Genomic DNA, 24,475 nt, shown 5'->3' with positions numbered 1-24,475 from the left:
AATATTTGTTTGTTTGTATTGTTGGTTTGGTTTTGGTTTGACTATTCACTTCCTAAGCCAAAAAGAGATGCATCTTTCTCAGGGTGAAAATGCATGGGGAAAATAAATACACAATAATTCCACATTATACATCAGGGAGGAATTGTGACGCAGCTCAAGTACAATGCATCGTTATACTTTAAATGTCACAAACCCCATTAATGCCATTACTGTGTGTGATTTATGAGGGTTCATGGGAATGATAAAATAGGTAGTAACACTTTTTATAGGGTCATAAGCTGCATTGGGTACATTAGCTGTGTATGGTGGAAACTTTTCTCAATCCTTGAAAAGACAAAAAAAAAAAAAAAGACTTCTATGTAGTGTCCCCTGCCCTGTAGAGTTTTCTATGGTTACAAGTTTGGCAATCATGTTTAGGCGAACAGGCCCCTAATACTGTATTAATTTATAAACATTGGCCATTGTGTTGTAGGTAACCTATCCTTAATCTTTAAATTCATATATGTGTACCCTGTTCCATTATTGTTGCCTCCAGTGCAGCTCCAGTGATTATGTGCTGTTTCCGTTTGATTACTCTCATTGCCTCTTTAGGTCTTTACAATACAGTTCATCAGTAATAGTCCAATTTGCATGATCATGTTTGTTAAAACCAATGCTGTTAGTAAATAAATACAATTTAAAAAAAAGCAAAAGACAAATACACTTTGCATTTTTGGCTTAAAGCAGGAATGATGGAATTAATTAGAGTGCCCTCAATGAACAATGACTTAATTTGAATTAATGCAATAGGAACCATGAGGTCACTGTAGACCCAAGGGCGAATTCCATGGGGAAGATCAGATACTTGGGGCACATTGTGTTCTGATCATCCTAATTTAATTGTGAATAAGAACTTAGGTGGTTCAGAACCTCTAGAAGGATCCTGGCTTTGCATAAGCTTGGTTGTTGTTGTTGTTGTTGTTGTTGTTGTGGTTGCGGTTGTTGTTGTTGTTTTCACCAGCCATCGGCAGCATTACCCCTCTATTTACTTGAGCAGGAGCTTAGCCGTTTCATTTTCCGTTGGTAGCGCCGAAAGCCTTTCCTATCCTCTTACAACAGAACTTTTCACCTTGTCCGACAGACCTAGACGGATCATAATTGTGATCATCAGGAATGTGGAGAGGGCCGGTGTGATAGTTAACCGCAGCCAGGCAGAACTACCTTATTCAGACATTGCATTGCAGCTCTTTAATGTATTCCAGTGCCACTAAGCCACGGTGCTGCTGTTCTACAGTAGATGGTACTTTCTGTACCTTAAAATATCTAGATTTCAATAGCTGTGTATGGATGGAATATTTTATCTTTCTCTCTCTCTCACACAAGCACAAACACATACAAATACACATACAAACACATTTGTTTACCTCTGTGTGTATATGTAATCTTCTTAAATCAATTGAAGTGCAATGGCATTATTATTGCACAGAGACGCTTGTACCAGAGTGTTCCTTCACAGTCCATTCCAATGCACCGTGCATGAATCGATTTATTGGTTAACGAAAGCAGACACAGTGCCTATGGAACACATGGCATTAATTTGTACAATGAGCAAAGTCAATGTTTGTGATTGGTTTTGCTTGCTTTGCACAGTGCTAGTCCTCATCTGTCAGGGAGCTGGGTTCTGTCAGCCCAGAATAAAGCCTGAGACCAGCCAAGAGTCCAGCGGGCTGATTCAGTGCAGTGCCTAGGGGTCTCTCAGCTTCATAAGGCAGCCGGAATGGAGAGGATCCGGGCAGGTGGAGGGTATTCAGTCGGAACTGTTCAGCTCGGGAAACCACAGCCAGCTGAAAAAAATGAAAACATCAGCTAACAAGCCGATTTCTGCTTGTGTGTGTGTTTGTGTGGAAAAACCTTAAAAATGCTAGTCAGTATAGTTACAATATTGGGGATTGTGGCCACCATGGTAATTCATGGTTTTCATCTTGTTCTCTGAACGAACGGTTACATGTCGTCAGAACACACTAGTCAGGGATGATTGCAGAGAATTTGAAGCTGTATTTCACAAGATTAATAAAGACATGCTTCTTGAAGACTAACCAAACACTGGAGACAGTTAGGACTGTTATGTTATGAGCAATTATGTTGTATTGTTTGTGTTTATTTTTTACCTAGTAAAATATCTTGCTTGATCCTCACATTTCCTAAACATATATGTGTTTTTCCTTATGTTTGTTGGCTCATTGTGAACACCGACTCAGTAAGAGAAACAGTCTCACAGCCTTGGGCTGTCGGGTTGATAATTGCAGGTTATTTGACAGAGTGTCGAGTGTCTCTATTATACTCCTGCTATCTGGCTGCATCAGACGGAAGGGGCTGAAGAATGGAAGGAGTTAATTACCTCCAATCTTTGATCTGGAGGGGGTTATTATGGGGAAGCGGGTGGGATATGCACAACAAAACAGTCAACCCGAGAACAAAAGAGTAGACAAGAAAAGAAAGAGAAAAAAATAAGAAAGAAATTCTCTGTGTCACTTGGTAGGTATGGCTCAGTTGAGCGAGCACGGTTAAGCAGGAGAATAAAGGAAAGCGCCACGGCCAAGCTCCTCTTGTCTCAGAGAGATAACGGCATCTTCCCCTGAGCTGGGCTGCTTCCTCCACGTGCCGCTTCTGCAGGTCGGCCCACTGTGGTGCAGCCTGCGAAGAGCTTGATCTGGATCTGCCAGCGCCTGCCGGCTTTCACTGGGCCATGTGTGTACATGGTGTTTGTTTCTGTTGGCTTCCTCTTGGGCATAGCATTCGGCTGCAAGTGTATGGAAGAGATTAGGCTCCGGCCAAGAGAAGTGCGCGTGTGTGAGTGAGGGAGTGCGTGGTGAACAGAGCCTGTGAGAGCTGGGATCGAAGGGATGAAAATTCTTCCATATACCACCAAGTGTTCCATCTACTCTACAGAAACAGTGAGCATTTTGAACGTCTCCTCTTAAGACCAGCACCTGGAATCCCTGTCTCTCTACACAAAGCATTTCCAGCTGAGAGCCCAATGTATTTTATGTACCAGTGCATGGTACTGTTTTTTATTCCCTTCACCTGTCACTAATGCTTTTGCTGCTGTCCACCTGGCACATTTCAAAGGGTCAGAGTTCTGAGACAATTGGGGAATTGGTAGGTCTGGCTAGTGAGTGACAACCGTGGCAGGATCGTATGGCTGCATCTCTTAAACCAGACTGGATTTTGTTCATCAGTCGCTTTCGTTAAGTAGGAATTTACTGATTCTCTTTTCTGGACTTCATATTGGTTCGATAGATACATGCATGTAAGAAACCCTGCCAACTTCCAAATCTTCTCAGGCCCAGAGTGTATGTGGATTGAGACACCAGCTTAACACAGCTCTTCAACAGCCAAGAACCTGGTCACCTTTTGACCCAGTGCAGGGTGTCTGTACCACCTGTGGCTATCCACTCACTTCCCTAAGGTAATTTACCAGTTAGCTGTGCACCTGACTGATCAAAACCACAGCACTTGCTTGCCAATGACCAGCCCTACACCTCTGGATCTCTCAGGCCAGGCTAATGCACAGCCCTGCCCACATAAAAATAAGAATACCCAAACATATTGTCTCAAAGCTTCCAAGCCCTCTGTGGAAGTATCAGCCTGCATGATGAAGCTAGATAGTGCTTCAGTGTGTTAGGGGTGTGACCCTGTGTAATTCATAGCCCAGAGACTGCTGCCCCTGATACTGTTCGACAGCACACACCAATTCATGCGTTTGTACCAGGTCGCAATTCATTGGAACATCTTTTGGGGTCAGGAGTGGATTGGCACAGTGTTACTGAGTGGTAAGGAGAGGTTAAAAGGCTTTGGATTTGCCAGACAGCCTTGTCCTAGTGTGATCTGATGACTCCGGGGTTAAATGCTTAGTATCTCCCAGTCAATCCTTTGATCCACTTACTATTCCTAGTTGGAGGACCAAAAGGTGCTTAACTTCTTTTTTGAAAATGTACATATATATATATATATATATATTTTTTTTTTTTTTTTTTTTTTTCAGGCACCTTTCTTCCCACCCCCACTATGATTAATTTGGTTAAATTGAATTAATACGTCATTTCCTCCCTCATGTTGACCAATCACAGATTAATAATTTTTCCCATGTGCCACCGTGAGTGACAGTCTTATGCCCGGATGACAGTTAGCTGCCTAGTGTCTCCAAGTTGAAAGTTTCCATCTCCACAGCACCCCTCAGCATGAGGGTTTCAGCTTGGCCAGGAAAGCAATTTTGCATGGGGACAGAGCACCTGATTGAAATCTGTAAGCGCGGCTCTCAACTGACAGTTTAGTCAGTGTTTAATGAGATTCTCAACTTGCCTGATATTGAGTCTACTGACTTCTGTCTCTGTGCTTAATCTGCACCTCCTCTTGCTTTCGGAGCTTACTTACTTTCTCAGAGCCAATCACACTTTAAGAGTTTTTTTCTCAGTTGTGTACCAGTTGTTTACTGTAGACTTTACTGCTCACCCTTATGAAAAATAAGTATGGTAAGTGCTCTTTAAGTATACTTGTATACATTGTAAGTACACTCGTAAGTGTACAAAAGCATAAAAATTGTTTCAGATACTCAGTGGTGAGGGTGTTCAGTACAGGACAGTCAAGCCTGAAAACAGGGAAAATGTGGAAACTACAAGAGAGCATGCCAGCTGTAGTGCTGAGGAATTGGGCAAATCTCTGTTTTTCATTCTTTAAAATTCAATGAAACAATATATATATATATATATATATATATATATATATATATACACTCACCTAAAGGATTATTAGGAACACCTGTTCAATTTCTCATTAATGCAATTATCTAATCAACCAATCACATGGCAATTCAATGCATTTAGGGGTGTGGTCCTGGTCAAGACAATCTCCTGAACTCCAAACTGAATGTCTGAATGGGAAAGAAAGGTGATTTAAGCAATTTTGAGCGTGGCATGGTTGTTGGTGCCAGACGGGCCGGTCTGAGTATTTCACAATCTGCTCAGTTACTGGGATTTTCACGCACAACCATTTCTAGGGTTTACAAAGAATGGTGTGAAAAGGGAAAAACATCCAGTATGTGGCAGTCCTGTGGGCGAAAATGCCTTGTTGATGCTAGAGGTCAGAGGAGAATGGGCCGACTGATTCAAGCTGATAGAAGAGCAACTTTGACTGAAATAACCACTTGTTACAACCGAGGTATGCAGCAAAGCATTTGTGAAGCCACAACACGTACAACGTTGAGGCGGATGGGCTACAACAGCAGAAGACCCCACCGGGTACCACTCATCTCCACTACAAATAGGAAAAAGAGGCTACAATTTGCACAAGCTCACCAAAATTGGACAGTTGAAGACTGGAAAAATGTTGCCTGGTCTGATGAGTCTCGATTTCTGTTGAGACATTCAGATGGTAGAGTCAGAATTTGGCGTAAACAGAATGAGAACATGGATCCATCATGCCTTGTTACCACTGTGCAGGCTGGTGGTGGTGGTGTAATGGTGTGGGGGATGTTTTCTTGGCACACTTTAGGCCCCTTTTGTGCCAATTGGGCATCGTTTAAATGCCACGGCCTACCTGAGCATTGTTTCTGACCATGTCCATCCCTTTATGACCACCATGTACCCATCCTCTGATGGCTACTTCCAGCAGGATAATGCACCATGTCACAAAGGTCGAATCATTTCAAATTGGTTTCTTGAACATGACAATGAGTTCACTGTACTAAACTGGCCCCCACAGTCACCAGATCTCAACCCAATAGAGCATCTTTGGGATGTGGTGGAACGGGAGCTTCGTGCCCTGGATGTGCATCCCACAAATCTCCATCAACTGCAAGATGTTATCCTATCAATATGGGCCAACATTTCTAAAGAATGCTTTCAGCACCTTGTTGAATCAATGCCACGTAGAATTAAGGCAGTTCTGAAGGCGAAAGGGGGTCAAACACAGTATTAGTATGGTGTTCCTAATAATCCTTTAGGTGAGTGTATATATAATTTGTTTTTCATTTTTTTTTTTTTCATTTACCTACTGCAACCTGTGTGCGTGAGGCTGACCTGCGTAGCTCTACAGCAGATTACAGTAATAATTGTTATTTATTCCTTAGCAGATGCCCTGACCCAGGACCACTTACAGTTGTGGATAACCAATCAGAAAGTCCATTCTGGGGACTTTCAAAACAGTCACTAAAAAACAGTAATATACATATGACTGTTATTCAGGGAGATTTTATAAATGGAATCATTTTTCTGTGTACCTCATCCATAAAAGGAGGAGAACAGCAGTCTGGAGACAAACCCACAGCCTGGCTACACATAATTGTCTGAAGTAAGTCTTCTTGTCTTTTCCTTGCTTGTCAAGGGGACAGTATCGTCCAGCCTGGCCATGTCCCTATGTACAGAGGTGTTCCCGCCACATGCTGCCGAATCCCAACACCCTCACGAGCTGCCTCCTCTCATGAGAAAGTGCTGGCCTTGGCTACGAACTGACTCTCTCATTAAGCTGGGTGCACTTGTCTCTGTGATGGATACCAAGTAGGGAAGGTTGACAATAAAACAAGACAGAAAGGATGAGAAAGGGAGAAAGAAAAGAAAGCTGTCTATAAATAGCAAAGCGCTGCTTAGCTTCATCCCGATAACCAAGTAAAGCCGCCTCTGATGGAGTGAAGGGATTGTTGCCAACACTGAGTGGAAGACCCCAGGTTTATAGTAAATGTCCTATGAGATGGGATCTGGGACAGTCTGGTTCCCTCAGCACCTTGAGAAAGCTTCCTCACTATTTCCACCAGTGGGGCTGAGCTGTGTGGAGAGCCGTGGCCCTGCCTGCAAACAACACTAGGCTGAAAGATGGGAGATATAAATAACTGTTTCAAAGGAGGTGGGAATAAGTCCCATGATCAGTTGGTCAGTAGATTTGAGCCAATGCTGCTAATGTAATTAATTAATTTATTGATTTAGTCAAAGGTATTTATGCAGGAAGAGACCCTTGCTCCTTGCTCACAGGGACCCCCCCCCCCGAAAGCATCAAAAACAGATGACAGTAAAAACGCAATGTGCACACAGTTTAAAATGCCCAAAGCTACAATAATGCATGGCGTTGGTACATACAATTAATATTTGATCTTAACAATCAGGTGACTAATTATTCCAAGACCATCGGGGCATTAAATCAAACTTACAAGACTGCTTTTATCACAGAATAATTAGAAGTCGACCCTTGGATCCACAGCTCGTGATATTTTTTTATGCTCACAAAGCAGGGGGAAATGTTAATTGAACCTCACTTGCAATGGTGTTGAACCATGATTATTTGAGAGCTTTGGTGTTAAGCTAACAGAGTTCTGAGAAAGGTAAGTATCTGGGTTCAGGACTACAAAAACACTGTGTATAAAATTACGCCTAAGATGCAATTTTTTTTTTTTTTTTTTTTTTTAATTTATTAGATTTTTTTCATTGTGTGTTAATCCAAGAACTGCTACATGCATATATGACACTACTATTGCAGTTTAGTAAACCAAATTAACCAATGCACAATCAAAAGTGTTTTTAACGATTTGTTCTTTATCGTTTAATTTGTTAATATTAAATCTGTAAAGCACTCTGTGTCTACACTGCAAAGCACGCTATACTAAATAAAAATGGATTGGTTGATATATATTGCCTGATTACAACCACATGCATTTCATGGTCCCAGTGGTGTTTCTCATTGCAGTTTGTGACTGCAGATGAAGGTAACAGCAGCAATTCTTTAAAAAAAAAAAAAAATGGAAAAAAAAAATCAGAATTAATAAAAGGAGACATGTTCAGCCAAGAGACAAACTAAATATCTCTGCCTTTGAACTTTATTTATTTTAATTTCTTTAGCCTTCAGCTTTAGGCCTTGGAATATGCCAGGACGGCGGAAATGAGCTGTCTATTTGAAGTGACTCTAATATTTGTGCAGCATGGCGAAAGATTGCGGTGATATGTAGTGTATGCAGAGCTGTGTAAATTGACCTAAATCTTTCCCCCATGGCCAGGGCTATATAAAAGTAAGCTTATGTTTGTTTAGGGATATTTAAAGTCATGCAGAGCTGCGGTGTCAAGACAAACTCATCACTCACTGTCTTCCTTTCCTTTAAAAAAACAAACATACAAATTAACCTAGCATAACCGTGTGACAGAATTTCCTTGCGTACTTAATGTCTGATTCACAAATGCAAAAAACACATAATTCCAACTATGTTTAAGAATCAAACCCTCACCAGCAAACTAAATACATTTGATTTCTGTGAAAAACAAATAGTAAGATACTGTAGTGTAGTTGTGTAATGTAGTTTTTATTTGGTGTAACCTTTTATTTTCTCACTGGATTAGGGATTTGTGTTTCTCTGTCTCCCTGTATCCATCTCTTTTTTTGTCTTTGTCCTTCTGTCTCTCCCTTGGTCTCATTCTTTGGCAGTCCTTCTTTCTCTCTCTCTCTCTCTCCCTCCCCCGTCTTTGTTTTATCCTCATCATTGTCTTTTTTCATTCCTCCTTTCTAATTCTGCCTTTCCTTCAGATTCACCCATTTTTCTTTCTCTCACTCTATCTCTGTCTCTTTGTCTCCCTCCCTCCCTCTCTCTCTCTCCTCTGTGTCTGAAAGAGTTAAACTCCTTGCGGTGATGGCTTCCAGCCCCACTGCACTCTCCAGAAAGGATAGGATTCTCAACATTAATCTGTGACAAAGGAAATCTTTGAAGTCAGTAATCCTTCTAAACACCGTGCTGACTGGAGAGGGCCTAACACAGGGAGTCTTTGATGCGTCTTTGGACACAATGCCGTTAAAACAATATTGAGGAGAAGAGACGAGGCCGGAGCAGGGAGTGCGTGTGCGCTAACTCCCTCTCCACACGCCCAATCAGATTAAGGCTTTAGGTTGTAAAGCATTTTGTTTCTTTATTTCTCTTATTATTAGCAGTTCCAGGACAACGTGGATGAATCTGAAGATTGGCTCATTTTCTCCATTTTGAATCTGTCATATTCAGGTCATGTTCCACCGTGGAAATGGGTTCCTTTCTGTTGGGTTCTGCATATTCAAATGGCAATCTGTAAAGTGTAGAGGTAATTAAATAAATAAAACACACACAATATATATACAGTTCTGGAAAAAATTTTCAAAATTTGTTCTTAAATCAGCATCTCTACATGTATGGCAGCCATTCCATTCCATTCATATTTGTATTTGGAATTTGGGAGAAATGTTATAGTTTAAAGAATAAAACACAAATGTTCATTTTACCCAAACACATACCTATAAATAGTAAAACCAGATAAACTGATAATTTTGCAGTGGTCTCTTATTTTTTTCCAGAGCTGTATGCGTGTGTGTGTGTGTGTGTGCGTGTGTGCGTGTTTATATGCAACAAAACAGTTTTGTATATTATAGCAAACCACATTGGTCTTCAGCTAGATCTGAGTTGGATGTTCCCAGTAATTCCTATTGTTAATGTGACATTTCTGTAATGGTTTTTACATGATCTCATTATTATACAAATATCACACGAGCGCTTTTAATAGAAAGTGATTAACTGAGACCACTGGCAGCCGACACAATGGTACGCCTCTGTACTTCTGCAGTCGGCTGACAGACTGTTATCAGACATGTCTTCATTAGGAGGCTCTTTATTAACCATGTGTTTTAAGCACAACAAATTGTTCACAACCTCATCCTGATAGCCATTGTATCTAATGCTGAGATCTCTGACAGATTTCTGTGTGGGTTTACATTGGATGGCCAACAATCCCCCCATCTCTGCCTGGATAACTGTCTACCCACCATTTTGACTTAAGGGGAATCCCTTACCAGCCATCATTCTCAATTATTATTAAAACGGCAGTCAACAGAATAGTTCAAATGCTAATATGAATAATACAGCAATAAAATAAGAACATAAGCGAAAAGCAGTACCGCAGGGCACAAATATCTGCACTTATTAAAGATAACACTGCAGATGATGTATTGGCCTTCTTTTTGTCATTTATGTACATGCTGAAATGAAGCGTTGTTTGTTGTGAGGCATGGAGGATATTAATTAAAGAACGGTGCTATGAAATGACAAGTTGGCATAGGACCGACTTCATTTTTATAGTCCATTATGAAAGCAAATGGGCCATGTAGCATTTTTTTTTTTTTAGCAGGGACTTTAAGGTTGACTGGTGTTCACTCTTAAATTATTGTGTATTTACAGTCTAAAATAAGAGTTTGATGTAACCTGAAGATCAACACACAGTTATCCCCTCACTCAGAGAATGGAAGAGGGGGAATTTGCTTGGGTCTGTTATCTAGTGAGATTGGTCTCCTGTCCTGGGTCCTGGGACCAAATCCATGGTTTGAAACTTAAATTGGTTTAAAAGTTAAATTGAACTTTTAATTGCTCGCATTTTTTAATTACTGTAGGCATAATAAAAAGAGAAACAAACACTTTGATATTCTTGTATTGAAAAAAACAAATCGGCTATATATACGTTTATATTGAACAATCAGCAGGGTACAGTTGAGAAGACTTGCTTCTTTAAGCAGCTCAACTCTTAAAACAAATCAACACGCTCTGAAAAGTAATTGTTTTCAGTGCGTCCCCAGCAAAAGAATATATTTCAAAGTGTGCTCTGTCTTAAACCTTCCGGAGATTGTGAGGCAATTGGTATCCCTAGTGTATGTGTGCGTGCGTGTGCGTTTGTGTTTGTGTTCATCAGTCAGGCCTTAGTTGCTCTCACAGCTGGGGAGTGTTGAAATAGAGCACCAAGATATTAGTCCTAGAGCAGGACTCTCTCCCAATCCCAGGTACAAAAACTGACATCGAGGGACAGTAAAGGAGCGCTGCTGTCCATCCGAGGAAGATCCTCTCTGCCAAGCCCTCCACTGCCCCTCCTCTGACTCAAGGCAGATCAAACCTGTAGCGCTGTGGACTGCATAAAAACAAATAAATTAATGTGTACTGCACATGTGTATAGGATTTATTTTGAATTTGTACATGTCATATTATACATGTCCCTTTGCTTGATACTTTATTTCCTTTTTGTTTCTGCTTTGATGACTTATCATTGACTGCTCTGGCTAAATAATAATAATAATAATAATAATAATAATAATAATAATAATAATAATAATAATAGGCTTGCAAAGACTAGAGAGTGTGGCAGGAGGAAGAGTAACAGTATTTGCACAATGCCCAGAAGCTCTGTGGAGAAAATGTGCTCTAGCCTGTGGAGCACTGAAAACACCACCCCGAGCCCCATCCCGCCCTTATCTTCTTCTTTCAGAAGACTGCCCACGAGGTATTTTTTCACAATAGAAAACAACTTGTGTAAGATATGAGGTATCTGCTAATTTTAAAACCTTGAAAAGACCAATTGAAACCATTTCCTCTTATTAACAAATCCACTTAGAGTCGTGACAAAAACAGTTTATTCTGACATTGCTTATATTTGTGATCCTCTTATCCTCTCGTTTCTGGAAACAGAAGTTTTTTTTTCCCCTCAGCCTGAATTCTCATGACATTGCAATGACCTTTATTAGCTCAGCGACTCATTTTCACAAGGTATTCCGGTGTGAAGTACCCAGTACACTTCCCACCTCCCCCCCAAGACAAGCGACACAGGAATCTTCTGTGTAGCTGTGCTGCTGTGAGAAAGCAGCACAGTCTGACATGGAGTGACTAAACACAGCCCAACCCCTCTGAAGATAGTGAGAAAGTTCGCTCGTAGGCGATAACAGTTCCTCATTGTTGACATTGTAGCAAGAAGACAAAAAATCGAGGTGCACCCTGACTCTAAAAGAAAACGCAATCCTTTTGGCCTTTTGAAAGTCTCAGAGGTAAATTTCAAAAGGATTAACGGAGGGGAGGGAAAATAAGCATTTAACAAAATTCAAAACTCTCTCGTACATGATCTAGCAATTAATGAATGTTTAACAAGGTTATCCCCACCTCTATTTTGAGCATTTTTGCCCTTACGTGGGTGATAAATTATAGGCTTTATTTAAGAGGAGATGAGGTGACAGCTGAGTCTGTCTCCTTAGCTACCCAAGCATCACAGGCAAACAATGTAATCCGTCCCGTCTGGTGATCACTCGTAACAACTGTGTGAGGCTTCAATACGATATGCTCTCAGGCACTTTCGCTAAGAAATGCCATTGTTCTTTAAATGTGGGAGACAGTGCCAGCTCCCCAAACACACACAGTCAATCTTTTTGCTGAATGCTTGCAGCTCCTTAAAAAAAAAAGATTTGCTGTTGAAAATACTATAATTTCACTTTCTCTTCATTTTTCCTCTTGGCTGTGCTGTTATTCACAGTTTCTGTTTACTATGTATTGTATTGAATACTAGAGTGGAGCATAATAGGATGGTGTTTGAAGAAGAGTGCTCAATATTGAGGTTGTGTGTTATACTGGTTTATTAGAATACTGTCTACAAATTATACTCCATAGTGTTTTGAGGTACCGGATTATAGGATTACCAAGAATTCATTGCACATAGCTGAAGAGGCTTAGGAATTTGTAAGCTATACAGTCGGAAAATTGGGTTCATTTTGGTCTTACCAATGTTAAAATTGATTCCGATGGTTTAGGAAGATATGACTGATTTGGATTACTACTGCAATGCTTTTTGTTGAAAGCTAACCTGAAATTGCATTTTCATCCCCAATTTATTATCATGGTTGGTTAAAAATAAATATATATATATATAATATTAGCAAAATAGTGAAACCTTTTTTTATGTCTTTATTTTTATATATACATTTGGATTCAGCTCACCATGACAACCTTTATACTAACACATGAGAGATAGACAATTTACACAGTGTCCTCCAAAACATATACTCATTCACCATATATATATGATATATTCAAGCTGCAAATCCACAGCACAAACAGCAGAGCTACAGTACTGTAAAGAGGACTGATGCAGCTCTCCCTGATTCCAGGTAACAGGGGGCTATGATAGAGTCTGTGGAGCTTTTACTATTTGGATGCAAAGCATTTTATTTTTTACCTTACAAAGATGACTTGCTATTCAAATATATTTGGTGAGGGTATATTAATGCAGTTCACAATGCACCACAATACAGTACAAACTGCCACATCCAAAAGTGTAAATGAATGAATGAATTATTAGTTTGTTGATTATTTGTATTTGTTTGTTAGCATAATTATCACCATACTGTATTTGTTTATTTTATGCTTAGTGTAATTTCAATGGTATTTTTGGAACCTAGGGCCAATCCCTACAGGCACATTAATGTCCCTTAGCATCAAAAGGTACTACAGCACAACGCATATCAGCTCACATCAGATTCTTACACAGCACTCCTACTGCACCTCATGTTATCTATACTACCCGTACTTTAAGGCAAGGAGTCAGGCTCTGCCTTCAGATAAGCAGAACACATTGTTTTATCTGTAATTAAAATCCAGCTCTGTTTACACAGGACTGTCACATCTACATGACAGAACCAACTAATAGGGAAAGTGTAAAAAAAAATATATATATTATTATTATTATTACGGACTGCATTGGATATGTCGGGATAAGTACTATACTAACTATAGACAATACTATTCTGTTTTTACAACACAAACTATTAGACACTCAGTACTATATTAAAACATAAACAGCCATTTGCTCCAGTGCCAAATGTTCTTTAAGTGCAAGGAACAAATACATAACCATATATTTAAGGGTAAAAAAACCAACCTTTATCCTAATTCATCTATACAAAATATAATTTGAATTTTGTAATATACCATATATCTTAACAGTACTTGCAAATATAGTGATATATTGACATTCATGCTTTGTGTGTTTCTTTCCCAGTATGGGATTTAATTATTGGGGGTATTTCTCAGTCAGAAGCATGACCGTATTCTGAGCATTACAGCACTGCGTGTGTGTATTTGTGCCCCAGAATGTGTGAATAGTAAGTCTGATAGCAAGTCCTTGTTTGTCCTGAAAAAGCTTGTGTCCCTGAATGTGTATATTTTACCCTGAAAGATTATTAAATCAGAATACTAGAACATTAGTGATCTCATTGTTATTAAGGTACCGATGCTTTGTATAGCGTGAAGAAGGGAATAATTAAATAGTAGCCTAAAATTGGCTATTTTCATTAAAAACTGTTTGAATAGTTCTAAATACAAGTCTGTGTGGTACAAGGGTTGTCTCTTTCTCTCATTTCATTTTTCCCTCCCTAGCCTATTGAAGAAAAACAAACAAAACCGAGTATGGTTTTTAAATGCAAAGAACGTTGTGTTGTGTGTCACTGTGTAAAGCCTGTGCCTGGGATGTCAGGATAAGGAAATAAGATGAATGTGATGGGTTTGTATTGACATTCCCTGCTTGTGCTGGAAGATAAACTTGCTTGCATTAGCCAGAGACAGTGGCTGCTATTTTCACAACTTCCTCAACACCGTCTGGACGGGCTGTGACTTTTATCACAACACAGCCCCATCTTAATGAATCCTTACAATGTGCGGTGTTCTAAACGGTAATTGCTTTGTGAAGCGGCAAAAAAGGAAACATTCTAATTACTGCATTCTAAGTAGAGCAAAATGTGAGTAATAGCTTACATAACCAAACAAACATCAACCTCAGTTGCACGCATATGAAAAAGACAGACTGTGAAAAAATCAGAATTATGGTCAATTCTTACATGAATACCAGTAATGCACATTTAAATGAAAATCCAGTCACATTTCATGGCTTTTTGAATTATTTTAACTGTGTCTCGTAGTTCATTGTTCTTTGATAATTAAATATAGTCCCCTGTATGTATGTGTCAGTTGGCATTCCTTTGAAGATGGGGAATGATGTGATTTCTTGGAAGTAAAACATACTGTTTAAATGATCAAAGGAATGAGCACAAATCCATTGTGTTGCTATTGGTTTAATCTCATTTACCTAACATTTATAAAACTATTGGCAGTAATCTTAAAACACATACGCCTTCTCTACATTTATAGCTGTTGTTTTTTCTTTTACATTTTGTAACATTTTCACCAATAAATCCATCAGGACACTAAGCTCTTGGCCAGAAATCTCCAACCCTGGTCCTAGAGAGCTATACTCCACTGGGTTTTGTAGGTCACCTTTAAAACTGGAATTTAAAGATTTTCATTTCAGAACAATTACACGGATGTTTTGGAAACTATGTTCATTTGCAGATCATTTGGAACGAAAACACCTACATGCCCTTCAGCCCTCCAGTGCCAGAGCTCCCTTCACTGAACAAGAAACCTGATGCTTTGATCAATAACTAATGCGTGTTTCCCCAGTCTTTAGAGATTGGCTATCTATGGCAACCTATACAACTAAGTGAAAAAACACAGCCTAATCTCCTGGAAAGCTCAGCAGTGTTGCTTATATGCAGTTTCTATTTTACTATGCTCCTTCCTGTTCCTGATTACTTTTGTATTTGTAGCACTTCTATCATTTTACTGTAACTTCTCTATGCCTAGAACTCTATTATGTTTGCATTTGCTCACCCATACTAGGCTGTGTGCTTATAGTATTTTGTACTGACTGTATTGCACATTGTAATGCTTTGAAAATGTTTCTTGTGAAAACTGTAATTCGCCCTGGGTAAAGGCATCTGCCAATGAATTATAATAACTGAACTGGGGCTCTCCAGACCTAGGGCTGGAGACCACGTCAAAGGCAATGGACGACAATTTTAAGATTAGGTTGATTTTAGCACACTGGAGAATGCGATATCAATATGGAGGATTTTCAACAGAAGTGAGAGCAGGCTGTGGTGACACCAGGGATACAGGGGAGTGGTCAATGGAACAGTCCTTGAAGAGCTGAGGATCTCTGTCCTTCAAAAATTGATAAGGAGCAGCTCTGAGTCCCATGCTGTACTTCCTCCACAGCACAGAGGAATGGCACTATTGACACAGTCAGGCTTGGCCTCCAGGGTAAAGTCGAGGCAGGTTAGTCATCCCACCAAGAACTGGCCTCACTGCAGCCTTCTGTTGTCATGATGCCGAGGGGATGACAAGGGAGATGATGAAGTCTGACAGATGCACTGCCCCCTCTCTTTAGGTTTTTGTTTAGTGTTGTCTTGTTTTTTTTGTACAATGCAGACTCCTATTACTTCCCCCTTTTTATCCAAATTTAAGGCCCAGAATTTCCAACGTTTTGTTCATTAGTAAGACCTGTTTATTTCTATGAAGATGTGGGGGGCTTTCTATGACCATTTGGAGCAACTTAGTAAGTGTAGGTGTAAAGGGGCTCATTTTATACATGAGCTCGTTATGGTGACGTAACCCCTGTGAAATCAGTACACTGAGGGAGACACGTTTTTTTGGCATAGCAGAATTGATCCCTCTACTGTGCGGAGCTGTCATGGAGTTCTCCCTGTGGTGGGAGGTCCGAATCCTAAGCAGGGAACTCCGACCTGCACAAGCTACACGGTAACTATTATAAACACATGTACTGCCCTTATTCATGTGTAAATCAATTACATTAATTTTAATCACCAATTAGCAAACTCAGCCCACTACTATAACTCCTTCTTATGTCTTCCTTCAGCAGACAAACCTCGCATCCCCACAGATTCGTGTTTTCAAGGTCATCTGCTTGCAATCTGCTGTGCTGCACCCCTAGAATGCCCACAAACTAGTTATTAAAGCCATTCCAAGGATTTCAAGAAAGTGGAACAGCTTACAACCTGAGCCTGTACATGCTGAGACCACTGTGTGTCGAGCTGAGGATCGCCCAGCTGACCCTTATGCCAGTCTGCACCTGATAAACTTACTACAGGATTGTTGCACTTGTAACATGGTTTTACCACAGTTTATCAGTGGTTCCCTATGGTTTATACGTGCTTTCATTGTGCTTTACTACACTGGACCATGGGAATACCAGAATAAATCTTTCCGGGATGGTATGTGGCAAACTTTATTCATGCTTTTGTAGTAAAGCACAGTGCAAGCATGGGATAACCACTGTAACACTGTGTTACCTTAGTATACAGCTTATGGTATATTTACCATGGTAAACTTGCATAAGAAGGCTCCTACCCACAGTATAGGGAGGATTTGAGATTAGTGGAATTCAGGCTATAGGACGCAACCAGCACTCTGGACGAAGGCTCATAAGTTTAAAGTTTTTCATTGACTCTGTGTCCCGTAACCAGAACTGAAATATCTAGTAAAGTATATGGAACTAATTGGTCTGGAGATAGGACTGTTTTCTAGTGTGTTTGAAACCAATCCAACTAGCATATGCATTCAATGTATATAAAGCACTAGGAGGTCTCCTACTTCTGAAGGCAAGTGTAGTGGTATCAGGGGAAGATTTAATAGTACCTCATAGTATATCTGTTTTCATGGATATGCAATCAAGAGCTGCACCCAAGAGATTTGTTGTCTAGAGGGATTCCAACATTCTCCCAACGAGGACTAGCTGTTGTTCCATTCAACGACCTGGTTTAAAGCTTGTATGTCTTATTTGTTTACCGTCTGCTTCATGAAGGCTTCACAACTGTGCACAGTAACAAACAGGGCGGTATTTCAAAGGTTTAGCACCCTCCAAACAGATGGACTTCTCAAGCAGATTTGTGATTCTCTGTAATTTCTCACAGCCCCATGATCCTGTGGGGGATTGCGTACGAAAAACATGTTGGTTTTCTTTTCTTTCTTTTTCCTTATTTTTAAGAGATCTAGCAGGGATGTGTTGGTACGCTGAAGAAGGAGGCTATGTGTCTCTGGTTGTATTGACTGCACAAAGTTGAATGGAGATTAAAAAAAAAAAAAAACATTTTAACCACAATTTTAGCATCAATAAGCAGAATTTATTGTTTTATGAAATGTGACTACCAGTGGAGTGCTTTTTCCCCCAGTCTGAATTTGAAACCTTCTGCTCCTGAGATGTATGCAAGCCTTCTGCTATTGTGAAACAAATGGAATTTCAGTTCATTACAGGGCTGATTCACAATCACAATGCATTAGCTTTCCAGCAAATATGTCAGTGTGAATGTCTAATGAGAGCGAAGGTTCGGTTGATATTAACAAAAGTGCTGCAGTAACACATCTGCTAGCATTTCCCACTGCATATTGTAATGTGCTGTACATAATGCATTCCAACTAAATCCACTCATTTCATTTTGTAATAATTTTAACAAAGCTGCCTGCTTTATAAATATCTTCCAAGTGAAGATCTCTAATGGATTACCAGAAAGGCATAATGTGAGAACTCAAGGTGTGTAAGTATAGTAGCTATATAGGCATCACATTGGTGTTTAACCATAGGAGGCCAGAGATTTTTACAGCACCTGAGAATGAAACTGAATGTATCATAATAGAACATGATTGCATATCAAAACGAACATCACACATGATATCAAATGTTGCTCCAAGACCCCCTCCACGTGCGCACACAAACACACATTTGCCATGCAACTGTATCCAGGGCTTGTTGTGTGTGTGGCTCATGTGTCTATGACAGTAGTGCGATGGCAGGATTAGACAGCAGTTCAATATACAGCATATCCCACAAAATGTCCATCAGTGCAGAAAATCAGGCCAGTAGCAGTAACCTGTCGGGAAAGACCCCAGTCTCCTGAGAATCTGTGATTCTCCCTCACAATTTTGTCAAGGGCCCTGAAGCTCTGGAGCTGAACTGATTGTAAAAGTTGTACAGGCGCATCCCAACCTACGACAACCTCAACTTACGATAGTCCATACTTACGACAAAGCCCATATAAGCCACATTATTTTTCAATTTCAACTTGTACAGATTCTGTTGTTACTTACGACGAGTGAGGCAATGTACAGCATCATCTCCAGCACCATCTCATTCCTCAACGTATGCATAAGTAGAGGTGCCTGGTTTACTGTATTACCTTGTTTGTATTTTATCGATTTAATATTCATACCCGGGCGGCACGGTGGCGCGGTGGTTAGCGCTTCTGCCTCATGGCTCGAGGCTCGGCTCAGGGTGTCTGTCTGTGTGGAGTTTGAATTTTCTCCCCATGTCCGCGTGGGTTTCCTCCGGGTACTCCGGTTTCCTCCCACCATCCAAAGACATGCAGGTTAGGTTAATTGGCCATGCTAAATTGCCCTGTGTGTGTGTGTGTGTGTGTATGTGTATGTGTATGTGTATGTGCCCAGCGATGGACTGGCGTCACATCCTGGGTGTATCCTGCCTTGCGCCCTATGCTTGCCGGGATCGGCTCCGGCGTCCCCCGCTACCCACATGTATAAGCGGTTTCGAAAATGGATGGATGGATAATCATACCCTGTGTTTATGCAATTTACAGGCACGTTGCGACGTATGACAGAGTTACGTTCCTATGAACTGTTGTAGGCCGGTTTCGAATTTTGTTGTTATTACTGTACAGTATATACATTTAATATAACTTATGGTTACAACTTTTAACATTTTAATAACAGTAATAACAACAAAATTCAAAACCGGCCTACAACAGTTCATAGGAACGTAACTGTCATACGTCGCAACGTGCCTGTATTTGCTTTGGTACCAGAGACTAAGAGACGGACGATTTTGCCCAGGCATAGATTGTGTACCACCCACAGTGCCAAGGAGGCTGCCCTCTCTTCTGATATTTTAAAAGCTCAGTCTCTCCCTGATGAGATCAGCTCTCTGGTAATTGATTTCCAAGTGACCTGCCTTGCTTGAACCCTTTGTAAAGCTGCAGTAGTGTTTTAATCACAGTTTAATGAAGAGTCTCTTCTCACTCTCGGCATTACAACAACATTTTGATGTTGGAAGGTCTGGGTTCAGATGGAGAGTGGGGAGGGAGGGGGGCAGGGTCAGCCATGTAGCATACAGTCTGCATGTTGGGAAACCGCACAAGCACTGGAGCTAGGATTCCACCTCAAATATTCAAGAAAGTTTTCTTCTGAATTGATTTCAGAATTAATTGCTGAAACATTATCTTCAGATCTTTTTTTAAACTTTCTTTCTTTTACATTTGTAATCTGTAATTATTTTTGCCTCTCTGATAATAGCATCAGCTGTTACTGTACTCAGATCACCACCACCACACTTCTTCACCGGGGAAGAGAAGAAACACACGTCATCAATGCCACCCACTGTTTTACCACACGAACAACCCCACTATTACACCAACCAGACTAAGTGATTTAAGTGGATCTACTATCTGCAAGCGCCCAAAAAGCCACAGGGAGACAATGATCTGCAGTGATGTTTTCTTCCCCAGCCAATGTATACCCAACCAATTTTGCACCAGCCCATGGCAACTCCCGGCTAATGCAGGCCATAGCAATCTGGGCTCTGTGTGTTTGGGACTTGAATAATGCTTCGAGCATCTCATCTTGAAGGTTATGTACTTTGCAATTGAACAACGGCAGGTCCTTTGCCTCAGCTGCAGTGATCGCAGTCCTCTGCATTATCTGCAGGTACATTTCTCTCAAAAAGGTCTGGCTTGCCAATAGACCGGTGTTCATTTTGTCTACATTGTGCTCCATTTCAGTCATCCTGCCATTCAAGTAGATGAGGATATGGTGGAATTGTACTCTCCTCTTTGTGGGTGTGATGGAGTCCTTCTTGTGCTCTAGTAGTTTCAGACAACACTCAATCCAATGATATTGTTGAAGTAGCTGCTTTTGTTTAATAGATCAAAATGTTCAAGAATTGTGTCTTTGTATCCTTTTATTGTTAACATTGTAGAATGTGTTTTATTTTTTTATATTGTTCTTGTGGAGGGGTTCAAAGAAGCTCCCATCACGCATATACATGAGAGAAAAGACCTCGAAAACAAAGTGAAATGAATGTCAGCCTTCCAATGTACAACAGGATTCTAACTGTAGAATAACAATGAGAGGTATTTTACTAAAACAAATGTACAAACATCCCCTAGATACTTGATCTTTACAAATAATTCCATGGTGCTTCTGTAGCTTCCAACCTAACACAACATTTCAGAACGTTGCTATATGGTTGTGGCAGACATAACATTGTTAAGTATTTAGCATATGTGTTTTAATGTAAGAAACTTTAGTTGCATAGGCCTATACGTTCCCAGTAGAGTTTTGTACACATTCATATTTTACATTTAAACAAATGTTGATTTTATTGTGGTATTTTTGTTTATCATGGAAACACATCTATAATACATACTCATCAGTAATAGTTGTACTCTAATGAATCAGTACTGTATTCCACATTTTTAAACAACATTTCAGATTGTTTTCAATACTCTTTGGAGATATATATTCTCTTGACGTCATTTAACAGCATTGTTTCTACTATAGTTACATTGATGAATGGCTATAGAAACGTTGGGGTTAATTTATTTTCATTCTCACCATGTTGTCTATAAAGAGTATAAATTTACATGGTAGAAACATAACTCCACATAAGCAGCGTGTTATGACAAGGTAGTCACAAAGTGAGATTGTTATCTGAGCCAATCCTGCAGTAGTTCATCTAAATGGATAAACTCCTGTCTTGGCCTAGCATGTTTTGTTTTTCTTTCAAATGCCCCAAATTGTGGTCTTCATCCTTGCTGACTGGCTGAACTTGAATTGACAGGGATTTGCTATGAAAGTGACAGCCCGCTCAGAAACTCATCTCGCTCTTACCACCCCAGGCGTCTTGTGACCTTTTCGGGCTTCAGCATTCCGTGGCTGATTCCGCTTCCTGAGAGTGGAGCCTCCCTGGCCACAGATGGGTCGGAGACGGAGCTGTGCGGAGAAGGTGTCAGCGCAGGCAGGAGAAAACCTATTTTCGAACAGATTGCAAAAGGCAATAATCACAAGGGTTTAATAAAGGCTGATGCGAAGGGGGGAGGTTGGGGGGGATTTAAAGGGATATTCATCCGCACGCAAGCTGAATTAAATTTCAAACTGGTGGCAGTGAGGTTTTTCTTTTCTCCAGTATCGATAGCAACAGCTATAACATTGGTTGACCTGTGTGGCCCTGCCTTTCAGAAACTGTTAAGAACCATAGAAGGCATGGATGAGTTTAATCCAAGCCCTTGTATGACCGATATTGCAACTAAATGGACCTTTCATATCATATTAAGTAAACCACTCAGTCCTTCTTTATGTTTCCACTCAAGATTAAATATAAAGCTTGAAATTGATAATCTTCTTTGTCTAGGAACAGTGACCTGCAGCTGTGACAGATTTCATAAAGCCCTACCAAGAATTATATAATGATGGGGTCGAATCCTGTCCTAATACTGTCAAAGGAGAGCAAATGGTATTTTTATTACATTTGAGAGTGTGTGTATTTATTATTTATTTATTTATTTATTTATTAGCAGACGCCCTTATCCAGGGCAACTTATAAAATATAAGTGCAAAAATACAGTGCAGTTCAAGGCATAAAACATTACAAATTCCAATTTACACAAGTGTATGCAATATATGAGGTCTTACATCCTGGATTGTAAAAGCTGATGAGTGCAGACAAGATGTTAGGTCACAGTCAAGGGCCAAGGGAAAGGGAGCATAGGGGAAATCAAAATAACAATACGAATACTAGTAACGCAAGGCAAGTAGTATGACAAAACGTAAAGTGCTATCTTACAGGAGAGTAAATGACTACATTACAAGTACTGTCTTAAAAGATGTGTCTTGAGTAAGCACCGGAAGGAGGTCGAGGACTCTGCTGTTTTGACTTCGGTGGGCAGGTCGTTCCACCATTTAGGGGCCAGGGATGAGAAGGAGCAGCTCTGGAGGAAGGAGAGTGCAGAGGAGGCAGAGTTAGTTTCTGGCACTGGAAGAGCGCAGTGGTCTGGAGGGGATGTATGGGGAGACGAGGGTCTGAAGGTAGCTTGGTGCAGTGTGGTCGAGACAGCGGTAGGTGAGGGTCAATGTCTTGAACTGAATGCATGCTGGTATCGGGAGCCAGTGGAGGGACGGAGCAGTGGAGTAGCGTGTGCGAAGCGGGGCAGAGAGTATATCAGACGAGCCGCAGAGTTCTAGATGAGCTGGAGCGGCGGGTAGTAGATGCAGGCAGGCCGGCCAGGAGGGAGTTGCAGTAGTCCAGGCGGGAGAGGACCAGTGACTGGACGAGCAGCTGAGTCGAGCAGTTGGTGAGGAAGGGTTGGATTCGGCGTATGTTGCTCAGGAAGAATCTGCAGGTGTGTGTCAGCGTGGTGATGTGCTGGGTGTAGAAGAGCACAGGATCGAGGGTGACTCCTAGGGTCTTAGCGGAAGAAGAAGGAGAGAGTATGGTGGATTCCAAGGGGATTAAGAGGTCAGCAGAAGGTGAGGAAGAGGGGGGGGAAAAAGAGGAGATCCAATTTGGAGAGGTTGAGCTTGAGGTGGTGCGAGTGCATCCAGGCGGAGATAGCAGACAAACAGGAAGAGATGCGAGAGGTGATGAGAGGGTCAGAAGAGGGAAAAGACAGGAAGATCTGGGCATCATCAGCATAGAAGTGGTAGGAGAAACCATGGGATGTGATGAGGGGGTGTTTATGTGTGTTTGTCTGGGTGGGGGACAGCAGTGTGTGGAGGGGGGGTGTTTGCACTCAGATATCAGCTCTCATAACTGTGCATTCCTAATTGAGAGGGAGAGGGTTAGAATAGATAGTATGTATCTGAAAGTCTAAAAAGAATACTCTATTGGCAGCATTTTATTGGGAGTCAAACTGATAAATAATTTTAGTACATAGATCAAATATATTGATTTACCAATCAGTACCAATCAAGGGTACTGGGAATTTTAGGCAAAACTTCTTCCTTTATCTTACCTGTTTGTACTTTGGTCAACTTTTCTATGAATATGTGAATTCAGTGTGTTTTTGAAACGACAGAGAACATAACCGCTTCCTGAGAATTCCTCCGTGCAGTGAAGGAATAAAGTCTCCCAGGTTAAATAAAGATTACACACAATGAGGTCTTAATCCACAATGTGCTTTAAAACCGCGTTCCAATGACCTCCAGCTCATTTTATATCTCTATACTGAATCTCCTCTCTCGTTTCTCCTGTAAGTGCCACGCTTTGATGGTTAATGACACTTCACTGAGTTTCAATTGCGGGAACAATCTTCTTTGAAGATCTGCATTGGCCTTTTCTGAAAGAGCATTTGTTCAAAACTGCAAACATTCCTGACTCTCAGTTACATGGGTCAGAGCGTTCTTGAAGGAGCTGTCTGTGTGTCACTTGGCCATTTTTGTTACTGTACTTTTAAGCAGCTTTGGGTGGACTTTGATTGCCTGTAGGTGAAGTGAACGGAACCTTTTTACTGTGGCTGAAACAACACTTTGTAAGATTATTTCTAAGTAAAATTTTTTCGTTCACTTAGCTATTGGGTTTTTGTTATGTGGAAACAGGGTTTGAACTGTAAAAGTTTGGACAATGTGACATCCCTTTAAACATATTACTTACGTATTCCTTATTCATTTGGAATCATGTTTGGTTTTTCTTTTTATACCCTTCCAATGTGAAATCGCTCATTGTTAATTGGCTGGCCTCAGCACTACAGTATTAGCACGGGAGAGATGTAGACAGTATACTCT

The 24,475-nt window shown here is 40.6% G+C and overlaps 1 protein-coding gene across 3 annotated transcripts in view; it reads left to right on the top strand.

Moving 5' to 3' along the window:
* znf385c (zinc finger protein 385C) overlaps positions 1-24,475 on the top strand; it is a 230,355-nt gene that overhangs the window by 129,226 nt on the left and 76,654 nt on the right. The window lies entirely within an intron of this gene.

This window comes from Amia ocellicauda, chromosome 3 (assembly GCF_036373705.1).
Source record: "Amia ocellicauda isolate fAmiCal2 chromosome 3, fAmiCal2.hap1, whole genome shotgun sequence".
In the NCBI taxonomy this organism is placed as follows: domain Eukaryota; kingdom Metazoa; phylum Chordata; class Actinopteri; order Amiiformes; family Amiidae; genus Amia; species Amia ocellicauda.
The sequence above is the reverse complement of the archived record's forward strand: the minus strand, read 5'-3'. Positions and strand labels throughout refer to the sequence as shown.